The sequence below is a fragment of the Palaemon carinicauda genome, unplaced genomic scaffold, assembly GCF_036898095.1.
Source record: "Palaemon carinicauda isolate YSFRI2023 unplaced genomic scaffold, ASM3689809v2 scaffold170, whole genome shotgun sequence".
Classification (NCBI taxonomy): domain Eukaryota; kingdom Metazoa; phylum Arthropoda; class Malacostraca; order Decapoda; family Palaemonidae; genus Palaemon; species Palaemon carinicauda.
In genome coordinates this window covers 40,001-57,500 of record NW_027169259.1, presented here as the reverse complement: position 1 = coordinate 57,500, position 17,500 = coordinate 40,001, and the positions used below count along the sequence as shown (strand labels likewise).

The 17,500-nt window shown below is 38.9% G+C and overlaps 1 protein-coding gene and 1 pseudogene across 1 annotated transcript in view; one reads left to right on the top strand and one right to left on the bottom strand.

Annotated features, from left to right (window-relative positions):
- The window catches only part of DCTN2-p50 (dynactin subunit 2), a gene marked incomplete at its 3' end in the record, with an annotated part of 215,004 nt that overhangs the window by 175,014 nt on the left and 22,490 nt on the right, over positions 1-17,500 (bottom strand). The gene's annotated exons all lie outside the window — the stretch shown is intronic.
- On the top strand, positions 3,449-4,845 carry LOC137635768 (uncharacterized; annotated as a pseudogene).

Genomic DNA, 17,500 nt, shown 5'->3' with positions numbered 1-17,500 from the left:
AAGTGAGCGAGAGGTTAATAATTTAATTCATTTTCCTTTCCAGGTAATGAGGTTGCAGTGCTAAACCCTTCCACAGCCTACCACTCCACGTGAACCCAACTCCCAGTGAAGTACCTCCTGGTTTACTTACAATATAAAGAAATTATCTGTTGTGCTCCCCTTTTTTACTAATTATTATTTAGATATTATTGTAAACAAATCTATTTTGTTGGTATTCCTTGTCTTATTGCCGACTGGCAATCTTTCCACTGTTCTTTTTTTTGTTAACGCCCAGAGTTCCTTAAGCAAGGCCGGACTCACAAGAACGGGCGCATAACAAAATTGGCGACCTTGCCAGGATTCGCTAAAACAGTAATTTCAAATCATTTTTATTAAAGTAAAATTTCCCCTTTTCTGTCTTTAGTGACGAGACGAATCTAAATTTCCTTTTAAAGTAAATTCTTTTATCACTGGAGTTGGAAACGTGGAAGAAAACGGCAAAAGCATTTTATTTTTATTTTTAAAATCTTGTTTATTTGTGGGCGAAACTTTTTGTTTTTAAGAACCAAGTGGTAGGCTTCAGTTCCATTGTTCAGCAGGATAGCCAAAGGGGGGTGTCTGTCGTTTTTGGGGACAGGGATATCTTTCTTATTACTAGCCGAATCGTATTTCATTATGGGGTTGATGTTCTTTACAATTTTCTAACATACCATAATATGATGTTATTTTATCGTTTTGAATAATACAGTGGAACCTCTACATCCGAACGTATCTACATCCGAATTTTCCAACATCCGAAGTAAAATTCGAGCAAATTTTTGACTCTACACCCGAATTTTATTTCGACACACGAAGTAAACATTACGCCATTGAGCATCGAGTGCTCAGTTCTCTATTCTTGTGTGTATAGTGTGGTTGTCCTCTGTTTGGTCTGTTATTAACAGTGCTTATTTTCTTCCTTTTCTCACATTTCCTTTTTGATTTTACCTATAATCATGGTGCCTAAGAAGCTAAGTTTCAGTACAGGAAGAAGGCAATTCTTTCATTAGAATTGAAGCAAGAAATTATAGAAAAACATGAGAGTAGTGTGCATGTGAGTGATACTCTATGGCTAAACAATATGGCCGGAATAGGCCTATGATCTCGAGGATCATCAAGCTGAAGGCCGCCATTAAAGCAAATAACCATCGAAGGGGATCACCATTATTACAAGACATCGTAGAAATACCCTGGAAGAGATAGAACGCCTTTTGTTGATAGGGATAAAGGACAAAGAGATTGTTGGCAACGATCATTTGTGAGAAGGGCCAGCATGATGAACAGAAAGAAAGGAAAAAGTGAAGCTAAGAAAACCAAGATAGCATTAACAAGCTCTTTTAAATAAGACTTCTCTCTTTTTCTGTTTCTCTCTAAACATAGCATTAACATGTTCTTTAAATAAAATCTCTCTCTCTCTCTCTCTCTCTCTCTCTCTCTCTCTCTCTCTCTCGTTTTTCGCTGTTATAGTGTTAGATACGCCTACGTCTATTATTTTTTTTTTCCGAGAGAGAGAGAGAGAGAGAGAGAGAGAGAGAGAGAGAGAGAGAGAGAGAGATTAAACAAAAATGTGTTTAGAGTACATATGATTTTTAACAGCGTCAACGAGTTGAAAAACAATTAAATGAAACTAAGAAAGTAATAACAGCTAATCTGAATTCCTTTATTAACTAAAACAAATATTGATACAAACACACTCGTGTGCGTATGCACAAACACACACACACACAGGTGCAAGAATTGCTACGCAATAAGAGAGACGGTCGGGGTGGAGGTAGAGATGGTGACTGTGATAACATACCGTAACTCGTCACTGAAAGTGATGAAAATAAAAAAATCAAAAGAAAAAAAATGTAAAAAATATGAAATATAAAAATTAAAAGAAAAAATAAATAAGCTAAGTTAGATTTAAATTTCCGTAGTGTAAGTTACGGTATGTTATCGCAGTCACCATCTCTACCTCCTCGCCGATCGTGTCTCCTCGTGCGTGTGTGAGTGTTTGCGCATACGCACACAAGTGTGTTTGTATCAATATTTATTTTAGTTAATAAAGGAATAAAGATTCGCTGATATTGTTTTTTTAGTTACATTTAACAGTCTTTCAACTCGTTAACGCTGTTAAAAATCATATGTACACAACACATTTTTATTTAATCTCTCTCTCTCTCTCTCTCTCTCTCTCTCTCTCTCTCTCTCTCTCTCTCTCTCTCTCTCTCTCAGAAAAAAAAATAATAGACGTCTCTAACACTAACAGTGAAGAACAAAAAAGAGAGAGAGAGAGAGAGAGAGAGAGAGAGAGAGAGAGAGAGAGAGAGAGAGAGAGAGAGAGAGAGAGAGAGAGAGAGAGTATTTATTTAAAGAACATGTTAACACCATGTCTACCTTCTCGCCGATCGTCTGTCTCCTGGCGTAGCAAATCCTACACCTGCGTTGGCCTGTCTCTAAGGTAAAGTGGCAATAAAACACATTTTTTATTCATTATTACTTTATAATTATCTTTTTTACATGCTTCTTTCATATTATGCAGTTATGTTATTGTTAAGTGTAATTATGTGTAGTCATTTATTAAGGATTTATTATGGGTTTTTAGGCTGAGGAACGAATTAAATGAATTACCATGTATTCTTATGGGAAAATTTGTTTCTACATCCGAACATTTTCTACATCCGAAGTAGGTTGTGGAACGAATTAAATTCGTATGTAGAGGTACCACTGTAGCACAATTTACCTTTACCACGGCAATATTTTCTAAGTTCAGCATGGTCCGTACGCAAGTCACGGGTAGCTCCTGCTTAGTTTCCAACTTTCCCGATAGATAGAGCCCGTGTCATCCCAGTCTAAGAAACGTTCGGTTTTACAATTTAATACTGTCCCGTCAATCTACATATTTACCCCTTAGTTAAGTATGTAGTTTTTAAGGACCCGTCATGTATAGTGACATTTGATACTGCTGGGATATTTATCATGAAATGTTATGTTAGAAAAAGGCCGTTACAATGCGTCGTACGCTGAAGCCACGGCCAACTTACTCGGTCGTAAAACTTCCCGCAATTATTGTTTCCTGCCTGATTATAATAACACCCGTTTGGCGGCGCTCGATTCGCATATCAGCTGGTCGCGCAAGCATGAACAGTTTTCGATGTTCGTACGTATGTTTTCGCTAATTCCAACAATTTTCATTTTAATCTCTTGTTAAGATTGTTATTTCGTTCGAAATCGTCCAAAAATTATGCCGAATACTATTTTGTTTTATATACAAACAAAGGTTAGGTTATCCAACATCTAGTTAAGATATTTCGTCAGATAAAGCCAGTGTCAAACAAAGCAACCGAACTAACCCTTTCGTGGGCCGTGTGATTTCAAATTTTTAATCCCCTCCCCACATGACCCGAGATTGACCTACAGCCGACCCTTTCCAACTCTAACCGCCGTGATGGATAGACCTGTTCCGTATAGTTTCTCTTTGAGTGATGTTTTCGAGTTTATCTCCCGTATTGATCAGATTGATGCAATTAAGACTCTCAGATATATACATCTACGTGATTTCACTCGTGTTACCCCCAAATTCTTTCACTATTTATTTCGAGAAGGCCTCTTAGGGGATTTTAGAGGTACATGTAAAAAGTGTAAAAAAGGTGATGTGGCCCTCATGCGTGATGGCTGCAATGTGCGCAATGGGCAATCCAATTATTTCTGGAGGTGTAGGAACCGCAAGTGTCGCCGAAAGTTCACAATGCGGCATAAATCATTCTTTGAGGGCTCACACCTCGAAGAACGTGATATCATTCTCCTCACGTGTTGTTGGGTTCATCGTTGGCCTCAATACTGTGTTGAATTGAAGAACGAACAGCTTGGTTCTCACACTCTCGTTGACTGGTACAACTTTTGCCGAGAAGTGTGTGAACAAGTGTTGATTTTGGACAATAAGAAAATTGGTGGACCAGGGCACATTGTGGAAGTGGACGAGAGCAAGTTCGGCAAGAGGAAGTATAACATCGGGCATAAAGTCGAAGGAACCTGGGTCTTTGGGGGCATTGACCGGGAAACACGCGAGACCTTTTTCAGAGTGGTTGAGAAACGTAACGCGGAAACGTTGATCTCGGCGCTCAAAGAGCACGTTCTTCCCGGGACCACTATCATTTCCGATTGCTGGAAAGGATATGGCAGACCATGATTTTAAACATTTTACTGTAAACCACAGTGTTAACTTCGTTGATCCTAATGACCCGACCGTACATACGAACACTATAGAATCGCAATGGCGGGTTCTCAAAAGGAGCTTGCTACCAAGATTCGGTACCCAGAAATCGTTGTATGAAAGCTATTTCGCGGAGTACTGTATCAGGAAGCGATATATAGAGAAGTCCGTATGTCCGTTCAGGGCATTTTTACAGCTCATCAAGCGCGTGTACCCGCTCAAAGCCAGTCCTCTCTTCTTGCCGATTCCTGAATCTCCTCCCTCTAACGCTACTAACGTTCGGCCAAGTAACGTTCGTCCATCCAGCAGCCGTTCTTCAGCTAACGACGCCCGACCTTCCACTAGTCGCAAAAGTTCAAGTCCTCCTCCTAATCCTCCACCCCAGAAGAGGTTGAAGGACCAAGAACCGGAGGATTTTGGTTTTAGCGACTACGAAATTTAAGGTAAGCCTGAGTAACCTATAATATGATCATGTGGATAAGATATAATTTTGAGTGCTGCCCAAAGCTTTTTTTGTGTAGGAGAGAGACTTACGAAGGGGGTCCGGGGGCTTGCCCCCGGGTAGGGGTAGTGACCTGGGAACTACTAGGATTGGTTAGGTTTGGTTTGTGGGGTTTGTATGTTAGCAACAGTGTTTGGGGGGTCGCAGGGGGACCTCAGCCCCCCCGTTTAGTTCACGATGAAGGTAAGGACATGGCTTGTAAGTCAGGTTAAGAGGGGAATTTTGGGTTAGTTGTCCATTTCCGACATACATGACCAGAGGGGTCCTAGTATGTAGATTGTTGGGACAAGCATTTACAAAACTAGTGAATTTAATATTTCATTCCGTGATCATTCCCGCGAAAAAGAGCAGATTTTCCTACTTAGTTTCCAACTTTCCCGATAGATAGAGCTCGTGTCATCCCAGTCTAAGAAACGTTCGGTTTTACAATTTAATACTGTCCCGTCAATCTACATATTTACCCCTTCGTTAAGTTTGTACTTTTTAAGGACACGTCATGTAATCATTCCCGTAAAAAAAAAGAGCCGATTTCGGACTTTTTTTTACTCGATTTCAAGAAACATTCGGTTTTACAATTTAATACTGTCCCGTCAATCTACATTATTTACCAAATCATTCCCGTAAAAAAAAGAGCCGATTTCGGACTTTTTTTACTCGATTTCCGGCCGGTCAAAGGGCTGTCCCCAAAAACGGCAGAGGCTCCACTCTGTGGCGAGTTTACCTTTTGTTTATTATCGCAGTGATTAACAAGTATCGAATATATTGTGCAGGGAGTGAATGTTTAATTTTGGGTTAAAAATAAGTGAAGTGAAATTTACTAAATTTTAGGAGAAAACGTGGCAGGCTAAACACGTGTTAATTTCCAGTGAGGCATAATTCCTGTGTAGGGTATTGGTAAGAACACGTTGCATTCCTTGTTATTCAGATTTTTTTTCTTAATTGTTAGTGGCATATAATTTCATTGTGGTAATATTTCATGGGATATTATTTTATTATGTAACTCATTCAAAATGGTTTTAATTATACCATATCTCCAAGTAGTATCATATGCCTTTTCAAGGTAAAATAAGACTGTCACATGGTGCTGTATGAAAGCAAAGGCTTCACAAATAGAAGACTCAAGTCGTATCAACACACGTCGTTGAGCATTTTTCTGAATCCACATTGAATGGGTGATAAAATACCCTTCTTTTCAAGGTACCACATCAGTCTTGCATTGACCATCTTCTCCATGATTTTACATAAACAAGATGTCAATGGATTTGGTCGATAGTTCACTGCAAAAAAACTTGTCCTTACCGGGTTTTAAAAAGGCTGAAATATTGGCTAGTTCCCAAACACTTAGATAACTATGATCATGCCATATTCTATTAATAATGCTTAAATAAATTTGTATTAGAATGTACATGTTTAATCATTGTATATAGAATTCCATAGGGTCCAAGGGCTGTATCGTTGCCATTAGCAAGTGCGGAATCAAATTCTCTTTCAGTAAAATGATATTTTCATAATAAAATAAATTTTTGAATATACTTACCCGCTGGTTATATAATGGCTAAAGTCTCTGACGCCTCGGCAGGAAATTCAAAATCTCGCGCGGCTTAGCGCAGATATGCCAGGTGTACCCCAGTGCCCTCGCGGTACTACAGGTAGAACTATACTCAACCAATTCAGATTTTCCATGCCCCATGGTCTCTAGAGGGGAGGAGGGTGGGTCTAAAACTTATATAACCAACGGGTAAGTATATTCAAAAATTTATTTTATTATGAAAATATAATTTTTAAATATAAAACTTACCCGCTGGTTATATAATGGCTGATTGACACCCATTGATGGCGGGTCAGAGACAGCTGCATAATTGGAAATTCACTTAAGAGTTACATAAACAACTTGAGCGGTTCTCACCTGATAAGGAAGCTGACAGTAATGCCCTGCCTCATTTTGTCTGCTATCCTTAGGAGATCCAGTGATCCACTCGGGGCTGATGACCTCTAGGAGCTGTCAAACGGTACAACCACCTATAACATGACAGGACCTCAACTAATACTCTTGTTCCGGGCACTCTCTAGGAACAAAATGACCACCTGACTAGGTCAAAGATTGCGGAAGATTGCCGACATATCTTCACGTACAATCATAAAAAAAAAAAATATATATAACAGTTCTAAGAGAACAGGGGTACTAGGAATTTAGGGAAATGAAGTGGAGGATGTTTCACCTACTACCGCACTCGTTGTTACGAGTGATCCCAAAACGTAGACGTCTTCATAAAGAGACTGGATACGGTAAAAATAATGCAAGGCGAATACAGGATTACCCCTTCACAAGGCTGTATACGCGATGCTTTGCAGAGAACAGTTTAGTTTAAAAGTTACAGAAGTTTCTACAGCTCTAACTTCGTGAGTCTTTACTCTTTCGACATCTTATGATCTGTCACCCAACTGTGTGAAAGAACCTTTGTAATTAAAGTCTATACGAGATGATAGAGTGTTTTAGACATAGATAGCGCAGGCTTCTTGACCTTGCACCCAAGAGTCATGAATAGACTCTTAACTTCTTTGTTCCTGTCCCGATAAAACTTCATCATTTTAATCGGGCAAAAAACTCTTCTCAGCCCATCACAAACCAAATTTGAGAGGATAGTGATCCCGAACGATTTAGGCTATGGATGAGAAGGATGTTTGTTAATGACCAAGAATCCAGGTTGCAAGGTACAGTACCTATGGCTTAAACATTGTGAAGTCCATGTTCTTGCTAAAAGAGTGAACTTCACTGACTCTCAACTATGGTAGACTTACTCAGAAAGTCTCCAAAGTTAGGCCTTAAATAGAAACCAAGTGTAAAGGCTCGGATCTGTCACTACCGCAAAACTCCAGAAACGAACCCTAAATTTCAGGCTGGCGCATCTTGCTGACGGCTCCAAATCATCTCAAATGATCTGAGAAGATCTATAAGGTCTCTATTTGATAGATCCAATCTTCTGCGTCTGAAGACAGCTGCCCGCATACTCCTGTACCCTTTGATGATCGAGGAGAAAAAAATGTGTTTTCTTCTAAGGTCTAAGAAGAAATAGGCCACTTGTGTTAGAGTTACCAAATGAAGAGCCGGCTTTAGCTCTACACCACTCCATAAAACACACTAATTGGGTTGGAAAACCTTGAGGCAAATGTCCTTTGTACAAGCCATAGCCTCAGCTGTCTCCTTCGAACAAACCTCTAGATCTTAGGGGTTTTCCGAAATACTGGAGGCAGCTACACCTAAAGCTTGATGGTTTAAAATAAAGCGTTCGTGATCCTGACATGGGGAAAAGGACTAATGACATGCTTCCAGCATGCACCCAGCAATGGTGGTTTTGGCTTTCTCTGGGGGAGCATAGTTATATCAAGCTCTTTCTCAAACCAGTCAGCCGGTCTATATACATCTAAATTGTTTGGTATCTTATCACATAGGGCACCCATGACATTTAAGTTACTAATTTTGATATTATTGATATTACATATTGCATTAAATGCTTCTTCATGATTATTATAAGATATCCATGAATGCCATTTTTCATTTTCAGGTTTCATTCTCATTTTTTTCATCACTCCATAGCATCTAAATGCTTTATATATCATATCATAACCAGTATTTATTGGAATTTGGGTAACATGATGGATTCAAAGTTTCCTTTTCTTACCCGTCTTAATTGGTTTTAAAACATTAGTAGAGGGGTCCTTTTCCTGTTCCCATGTCGTCAACAGAATTTTCCTTGATTGAATTAGCAGAGGTCAACAGTGCCAGGGGAGAGTCAGCGTATCCAGGGGATGGGGGTTCGTTGCTTAAAAAATCCATTAGACGAGGTTCAGAGAGAGAGAGAAAAGGGTTAGTTTGATGTACCTGCCTGAGAATATTAGGCCATCACACGTCAATAAGGAAATTTGCACTCTCCACTATCGGCACAATGAGAGTATACTTCCCAGATGGTCCACTCCATACCCTACACGAAGGATAACATCAAAACAGATATAGAGGCATAGGTGTAAGCTGAACCCGCCTGTAAGGACTGAGACCAATTAACTATGGAATCATCCTCCCCATATCTGTAATGATGGGCTTCCGGCCAAAAGCCAGAGTCCTACCCCAAGCATTGGATTCCCCTGGATTCCGAAGACCCAACACTTGAGAATAGTTCCGCCAAAAAGGTCCAAACCATCTTCGAGATCACTGAGATCATCCAATACTCTCACATATAGCTTTAAATGCAAATACCTCCCAACTGCGACACCTCCTCCCATTCATCGAAGCAGGCAGCAGTAACGTATGTATAAACATCCACACCAGCAGCTATAATGGATGAAGAAACATCCAAGCCAAAAGAGAAGAAAAATTAAATAAATATATACAGTGGAACCTCTACATACGATCTTAATTCGTTCCGGGACCTGCTTGGTATGTTAAAACGATCGTATGTTGGAGCCAATATTCCCATAAGAATACACTGTAATTTGTATAATTCGTTCTACAACCCAAAAACCTATAGTAACTCCTTAATAAATAACTACACATAATTACACATAACAATAATACAATTGCATTATATAAGAGAGATGTAAAAGAAATAAGAAATAAAAAGGGGGTTTTCATTGTCCCTTTTACCTTAGAGACAGGCCAACACTGGTGTAGGCTTTGCTACGCAGGAGGAGACGGACGGTCGGCGAGGAGGTAGAGATGGTGACTGTGATAACGTACCGTAAATTACTCTAACTTACACTACATAAACTTTAACCTAACTTGGCTTATTTATTTTTTTCTAATTTTTACATTTTATATTTTTTACATTTTTTTTTCTTTTTGATTTTTAATTTTCATCACTTTCACTCAATTCAATCTTAATTTTCTTTGCTTCACTTTCTTTCTCTTCATCACGATCACTAGACCGCTTCATAGATTTTTTAAAGAAACTATCGAGAGAAAGTTGCTTGGTACGGCTTTTCAGAATTTTTCTGAAAAGGGTTAAGCAGACATCATTGAATTGCAAAACTACACGACAAACCTGAAGTTTCTGTGGGTGATACTTATCAATGAAATCAACCACGTGTTGATGATGTGCTAACATCTCTTTTATTTCAGCCGAACTTAAGATGTGCTCTACCTTCTCGATGTCCTCCGACTCACTCAACTGTGCTTGGAACTCATCATTCTGCATGGCATGCAGCTCCTCGAGTTCCTCGGTGCTGAGCTCTTCATGATGCTCCTCGACGAGTTCGGTGATGTCATCTTCATCGACCTCCAGACCCATGGACTTGCCAAGGGATACAATCTCTTCTACGTCTTCGGCTACGGCAAGCACAGGTTCACGCTCGGGGCCAAAACCTTCAAAATCTCTGGGAGAAACAGCATCAGGCCAAAGCTTCTTCCAAGCTGAATTCAGTGTCCGTCAAGTTACTCCCTCCCAAGCCTGATCTATGATCTTCAAGCAGTGCACGATAATGAAATGGCTCCTCCAAAATTCACGCAAAGTTAAATTGGTGCTTTGCGTAACATTAAAGCACTGCTTAAATAAGTGCTTGGTGTAAAGCTTCTTAAAATTAGAGATGACTTGCTGCTCCATGGGCTAAAGGATAGGGGTGGTGTTCGGTGGAAGATACAGCACTCTGATAAACTTGAACTGGTCGATGATGATATCTTCGAGTCCTGGAGGGTGAGCGGGAGTATTAGCAAAGCAAGCATTTTAAAGGCAAATTCCTCTCCTGAAGGTAATTCTTGACAACAGAGCCGAAAACTTGGTTTACCCATTCAACAAAGAAATGCCTAGTAACCCAAGCCTTAGAATTAGCACCCCAGAAAACATGCAGCATGTCCTTATTGACTATGTGCCTTAAATGCCCTAGGGTTTTCGGAATGATAAACCAATAACGGCTCTATTTTACAGTCCCCGCTGGCATTAGCACATAGGGCAAGAGTCAACCGATCCTACATAGGCTTATGTCCAGGCACTTTCCTCTCATCGGCGGTGATGTATGTTCAACTAGGCCTCTTTTTCCAAAACAGACCGGTTTCATTACAATTGAAAACTTGCTGCTCTACGTAGCCTTCATCCTCCACAATCTTTTCGAACTTCATAACAAAATCGTTAGCAGCCTTGGTGTCCGAACTTGAAGCTTCTCCGTGCTGAACAACTGAATAAATCCCAGTCCGTCTCTTAAATTTCTCGAACCACTGCGAGACGCCTTGAATTCCTCCGTCGTAAGATCGGTTGAACTCTTCCCCACGTCACCCCCAGAGCCTGCCGCCTTCAAGTCAAAATAGATAGCGCTGGCCTTCTCACAAATAATTGTTTCAGTGATCATATCGCCAAAAATCTCTTTGTCCTTTATCCATATCAACAAAAGGTGTTCCATCTCTTCCAGGGTAGGGCTGTGATGTTTTCCAATAATGGTGATCCCCTTTGATGGTTTGACTGCTTTAAGGGCTGCCTTCTGCTTGATGATCGTCGAGATCGTAGTGCCTTCTGCTTAATAATCGTAAAGATCGTAGACATATTCCAGCCATATTGTTTAGTCAGATCACTCAAACGCACACTGCGCTCATGTTTTTCTATAATTTCTTGCTTCAATTCAAATAAAAGTATTGCCTTCTTCCTTTTCTCACCATTACTAATACCTGTACCGAAACTAAGCGTCTTAGGACCCATGATTAAACGTAAAATAAAAAATGAAACGTGAGAAAAGGGATTTTGACGAAGGAAAAATCTATTTCTGGGGAGAGACCTGTGACGCCCGGTGAAAAGGGTCCTTCTTTACACTTTTCTAATATAAATCTTCCAAATATACTAGAGAAAGATAAAAGCATGGAATGCAGAGGTTACAACCCTCGCGCGAACACCTTGTTGGTGTCGTGTATTTAACAAGGGCGTGTTTAAACCACTATTCACAGGCTGTCTTCCATTTAGATAATCCCTTCATCAAAGGGGAGGGCCGTGACAGGCCCTAGAAAATACAGTTGGACTACCCCACCGACACCTACTACTCGCGCTCTCCAGGTCATCCTTCTGTTTTGGACTTGCCCGCCAAGTCGTTATTTATTTTGTTAGGTGTGTTTCGCAAGTGATTGTCGTTAATTCAACATGACTGACGTTGCTACTTCACCTTTACCAATGTTAAGTACCATAGTTTGTTTTGACAGTTTTTTCAGTACCGGGCATTTGTTCTCGTTCCAGTAATGTTAATTTCAATTTTGGAAGAGGCTTGGCCGTCCTCGGTATCGGCAGCCATTTTGGTTTTGCTTGATTCGGTAGTTTTTCAAGTTAATATTGCCCTTCTGGTACTCTGTCATCTAGGTTATATCACTTACATTTTATGACCAATATTATTATCATTATTTATTATTGTTTTTTACTATGGTATTTATTTGCTAGCAAGTCCAATTTGGCTGAATCTTCGCGAAAATTCTGCGCGTATGGTCTACGTCGAATGTTGGAGCATGACTTTGGGTATCGAGATGAAAATTAGATAGAATTTTACTTTGGATATTGGAACAATCGTATGTAAAGGCAATCGTATATAGAGGTTCCACTGTATATGTACATAATATATACTTACATAAGGGAAATTTTTCTCATAGAGTTTGGAAAGCAACACGAAAGAAAGTTTATAAAATTAGGAGAAGGTCGAAGTAATATTGAGAGATGAAAAAAGATGGAAGAGATAAATTTAGATTCGAACTGGGGGAGCAATTTCCCCAAGTTTGAGAGCCCTCTTGCCCATCACATAGTTTCAGCACGGGAATGATATGCCTTACTGAAGCTCAATGATTTCATTTCAAGACATTCTCTCATTAAGAGGGTTGAATCAGTAGAACTTCAATGGTTCAAAGCTACAGCAAAAGTTTTTTTAATGAGAACAGGCTGAGACAAGTCTCTTTATATTTTATATATTACATATCTGTTTTGATTTTATTAGTTTTAAAATATATTATTGTTAATATTTTCTCATATTTATTCATTTACTTATTTCCTTCCCTCACTATTGGAGCCCTTGGGCTTATATCATCTTTTTTTCCAGCTAGGGTTGTAGCTTAGCTGCTGCTGCTAATAATAATAATAATAATAATAATGTCAAACAATTAGGTCAGGGCAATCTATCTTTTCTAGGAAGAGGTGATCAGTGAAAAATAACAGAAAAAGTGTAAACTCGCACTAACGTTATCACAATGATGACATTGGTGATGAGTTGTTGTTGTTAATTCATGAGTATGCTATTTAGGTAAGCATTAAAAACTTCAATTTCCAGGTATATATCCAGTAATTTCCATGGAGGGGTTGATGATATCCTACAAGGGAGCACTTTGCTTCTACCAATATCTAGACTGTCTAATAATGTTTTTACCCAAAAACCATATAGTTGAGGAGATTTTGGATGCAACTCAAAATATCTTTAATGTTTGACAAGATTTGTAGTCTGACAATCTAAAGATTCAGGGAGCCTTTGCAACCTAAACCAATACCGAACAATAGAAGACATCCAGTAAAGGTCTAAAGGTAACTATCAGCAAAATTCTAAATGCTCCTGTGGACAATCTGATACCAGCATGGTGTATAGAATCTAAAAATTTTAATCAACTTGGAGTGGCTGTGGAGTATATTTCACAACTTCAGAGCCTCAAGGCATTTAACTTTTAAGGCTTTCAAGTGAGGGACCCATGTAAGTCTACAATCAAATATCAACCCTAGAAACTTAAACATAGGATCCGTTGACCTTTGATGTATACTGTATATCCGGGTCTGTATGTACTTCCCGAATACGACAGAATGGACACCAATAGTTTTACTTATCAAAAACTTAAATCCATTCACATCGGCCCAATGGATAATTTTGTCAATTAAGAGTTGTAGTTTTCTCTTAACTATTGCCATTTTAGTTCCAGCAAATGGTATGGAGAGATCATCCACAAATAGTTGGAGAATATCTTGAGGAATGACTGAGGATATCTAATAAATTGATAGTACAAATAGGAGTTGAACTTAGCAAACTACCCTGGGGAACTTCTTCCTGACATTTCATCTCTGATAGAGCTTCCCCCACTCACACTTGAAAAACTCTATGTGAAATAAATTATTGAATGGACAATGGTAACTCTCCTCGTAATCGCAAATTATGAATGATTTTAAGTATACCATATCTCCATGTAGTATCGTAAGCCTTTTCAAGGTCAGAAAAAGACTGTTACATGGTGCTGTTTGCAAGCAAAGGCATCACAAATTAAGGACTTAAGTAGTATCAACACTTTAGTCGTTGAGTGCATTTTTCTAAATCCACACTGGATAGTTGATAAAATACCCTTCTTTTCCAGGTACCACATCAGTCTTGCATTGACCATCTTCATAATCTTACATAAACAAGATGTCAATGCAATTGGTTGATAGTTTGCTGCTAAAAACTTATCCTTACCGGGCTTTAAAAGGGCTAAAATGATGTCTAGTTCCCAAACACTAGGATAACTATGATTTTGCCATATCTTATCCACAATGCTTAAAATAAATACATGTTATATCATTGCATATGGAATTCCATCGGATCCGGGGGCTTTAATGTTACACATAGCAAGTGCAGAATCAAATTCTCTTTCAGTAACAGGAGAAATGTATGAATCTTCCCTTCCTGTTGCAAAATTTAAAATTTTCTTATCTTCAATGCTCCTATAATGATGACCAGGAGGTGCTTCCTACTTGCATGATACATTTGAGAAATGATGAGCCCGGGCATTGCTAACCTCATTTGCTTCAGTCACATACTGACCATTTACCTTCAACATTGGAGGTAGATTGGTGGTGAATCTGCCTGCTATATTTTTTACTTTCCTCCTTAAAGAAGATGGTGCTGTTCTACTGCTTATGGAGGAAACAAAGGACACCCATGATTGGCGCCTTACTTCTTTCATGGCACGACGGTACTGTGCTCTACATTTCTTGTATATTATTAAATCATCCTCAGTACGGAATCTGCGCAATCGAGTTAAGGAAACTTCTTGTGGCTCTGTGCAGGGCAGTTAGTTGTGAAGACCACCAGAGGACTGGTCATTGTTTGAAAAACCCTGTTGTTTCGGGATTAACTCTGTACGACTTTTAAAATTTTAGGTGTGATTCTCGACAGCAAATTTTCTTTTCAGATACACGTTAGGTTTGTGTCTTCTTCAATTGTACATAAAATAGGATTACAGTATTGAGAAAGTCCTTCAAGATTTATGGTGATTAATCTATTCTGAAGAAGTTTTTTAATTCTTTCATTGTACCTTGTTTCTAGTATTGTTCTCCTGTCTTAGTCTTCAGAAGCTGATTCTCATCTTAATTTTTTGGACAGGAACTTGCGGTTTATCAAATTTCTTATTCTTGATCTAGATATTAATTTCTTGCTACGTCGTTCAATTACTGTAGTTTGTTATGCATGTTGCATAGGATTTTTCATAATTCTGATCATCCCTTACATTCAGATCTTCCCGGACAGTTCCATTCGCTTCGTAATACTAGGCATGCAGTTAATTCTAATTGTCAGGCCTTCTCCATCATGAGGCTCAATACTAAACAGTATTCTAGAAGTTTTATTCCAGCTGTGACCAAGTTGTGTAATGATCTTCCTTATTGGGTATTTGAATCGGTAGAACTTCAATAGTTCAAAGTTACAGCAAATGTTTCTATGTTGAACAGGCTAACGTAAGTCTTTCTAGGCTCCGACCCGTGCCGCCCAGTGAAATGCTCCTTTAGCACAATTTCTAAGGTATATAACTGCTATATATTACCAGAGAAAAAATTGCATAGGGATGCCAGGTTGAACCCAGCTCGCTCACCTATATAAGGTGTCGATATAATACTGGGGCGTGATAATTCACAACCAGAGGCCTCGCACCATTTAGACATCTCCTGTCAAAATCCCCAAACAGCGAGGTGCCGTTCAACATCCTACTACTACTAGCAATCCCACGCCAGTGACATCACTCCTTTTCATAGCACCACTATTTAATCCTTATTTTGCCTTAGTGTGTGAATTTCGCTGGTTTTTTCTGGATTTACCTCACGATGTCGGACTCCAATGTCACTCCATCTAAGTTAAGTACCAGATCTATGAGTTTTGAGATTTTGGAAGGGGCCTGCCCATTTTTGCTTATATTATAAGTTTTATTTTTCACGACTCCACGTGGGTCTTTCATGGTGCTCGGCTCCCTCCTCTCTCTCTCTCGTTCGTTCCTAGCGATTTTCAATAAGTCCTCCATACTTATTGTTTCTCATTATGAACCTTACGGATATCCACGGTTCACACACCGTATTGATTTTATATTGCCTGGTTTTTATGATAACAGTTATTACATATACGTGTGCGTATTTTCGGTAGGTTGGCATGCCTGATCGCCTTCGGCGTTCTATTTCACATATTATTACTTGGATTATTTACGTTCGCACGCCACGGACTTGCTTATCATTTTAACGTCATTCGTTTGCTTGCATTAGCTCGAGGGGCTTTAATGAGTCAGATATTACATATTAGTTTTCATTTTGTTAGCACTTCACTGACCCTATGTTATGTTGGTAGCCCTGCCTACTCCCAGCACCGTCAGGCTTGATTTCTCCTGTCTCATGTTCGCTCCCTCGTTTGTTTTACGATTGATGTATAGCTATGTTATTACAGTGAGCCCTCGCTACTTCGCGGTTCGACCATCGCGGATTCACCACTTCGCGGATTTTTTTCATAACCCATGTATATACATATATCGCAGATTTTCCGGAAATTTCGAAAATACCGCGATGTGACCGATGGTGCGAGATTGGAGAAGGTAAGGAAAATTGAATCATGATTGATTTTCAATATAAATGAAATTTTGAGGAGCAACAAAGATATCATTTGTTAGAGAGATAGAGAGAGGTAAGGAATGGGAGGTAGTGAAAAGTAGCCCACAGAGAGAGAGAGAGAGAGAGAGAGAGAGAGAGAGAGAGAGAGAGAGAGAGAGAGAGAGAGAGAGAGAGGGGGGGGGGTTTAAATGTAATAAACAAAAAAATTTGATAGGTTATAACACATTGGTGCTTATGTAATATCAACTGTATACTGTAGACGGTTTGAATAAGTTAAGAAATTGTATAAACGATACAGTACTTTGTTAGTGTATTCGTACACTCTCGAGCGGCAGCTAGATGTCAGCTGATCTAATCACAGCCAAAAGTAAAACAAAAAGAAGTCAACAATACTCGATTTTTAAAATAAAACCGAAATTTAAAAACAAAAGTACACGCTTTCTTAATGTGCAATTAACTATTTAAAGAGTAGCAATTTTCTAGAATAAGATGATGTTTCCCAAAAAATAGTGGTTTGCTGATGAAATCGGATGCCGTATTTTTAGCTATGATTGAAATGGATGTAGACTCGGCATAATTTTTTCGTTTCGTATTTAATTGACACTAAGAAAACTAATTTTAGTTTCTTCATCTAAATGTAAGTATTGTATAACACGAAGAGAGAGAGAGAGAGAGAGAGAGAGAGAGAGAGAGAGAGAGAGAGAGAGAGAGAGAGAGAGAGAGAGAGAGAGAGAGAGAGAATGAATCAGCTGTTGTAATCAAATGGCGTGTTTTTGTTTCGTGAGAATTTCATCGCCACGACTATAACAACAACATACTGTACTGAACTTTACAGTATAATATACAGACTACTGTAATATGATAAAGTAAAATATTTGTAATCTATTTTATATGAAATGGGGCTTTTTTTTTTGTTTAAAATTTACATTTACGTATGTAAAAACAACTCTCTCTCTCGTAAAT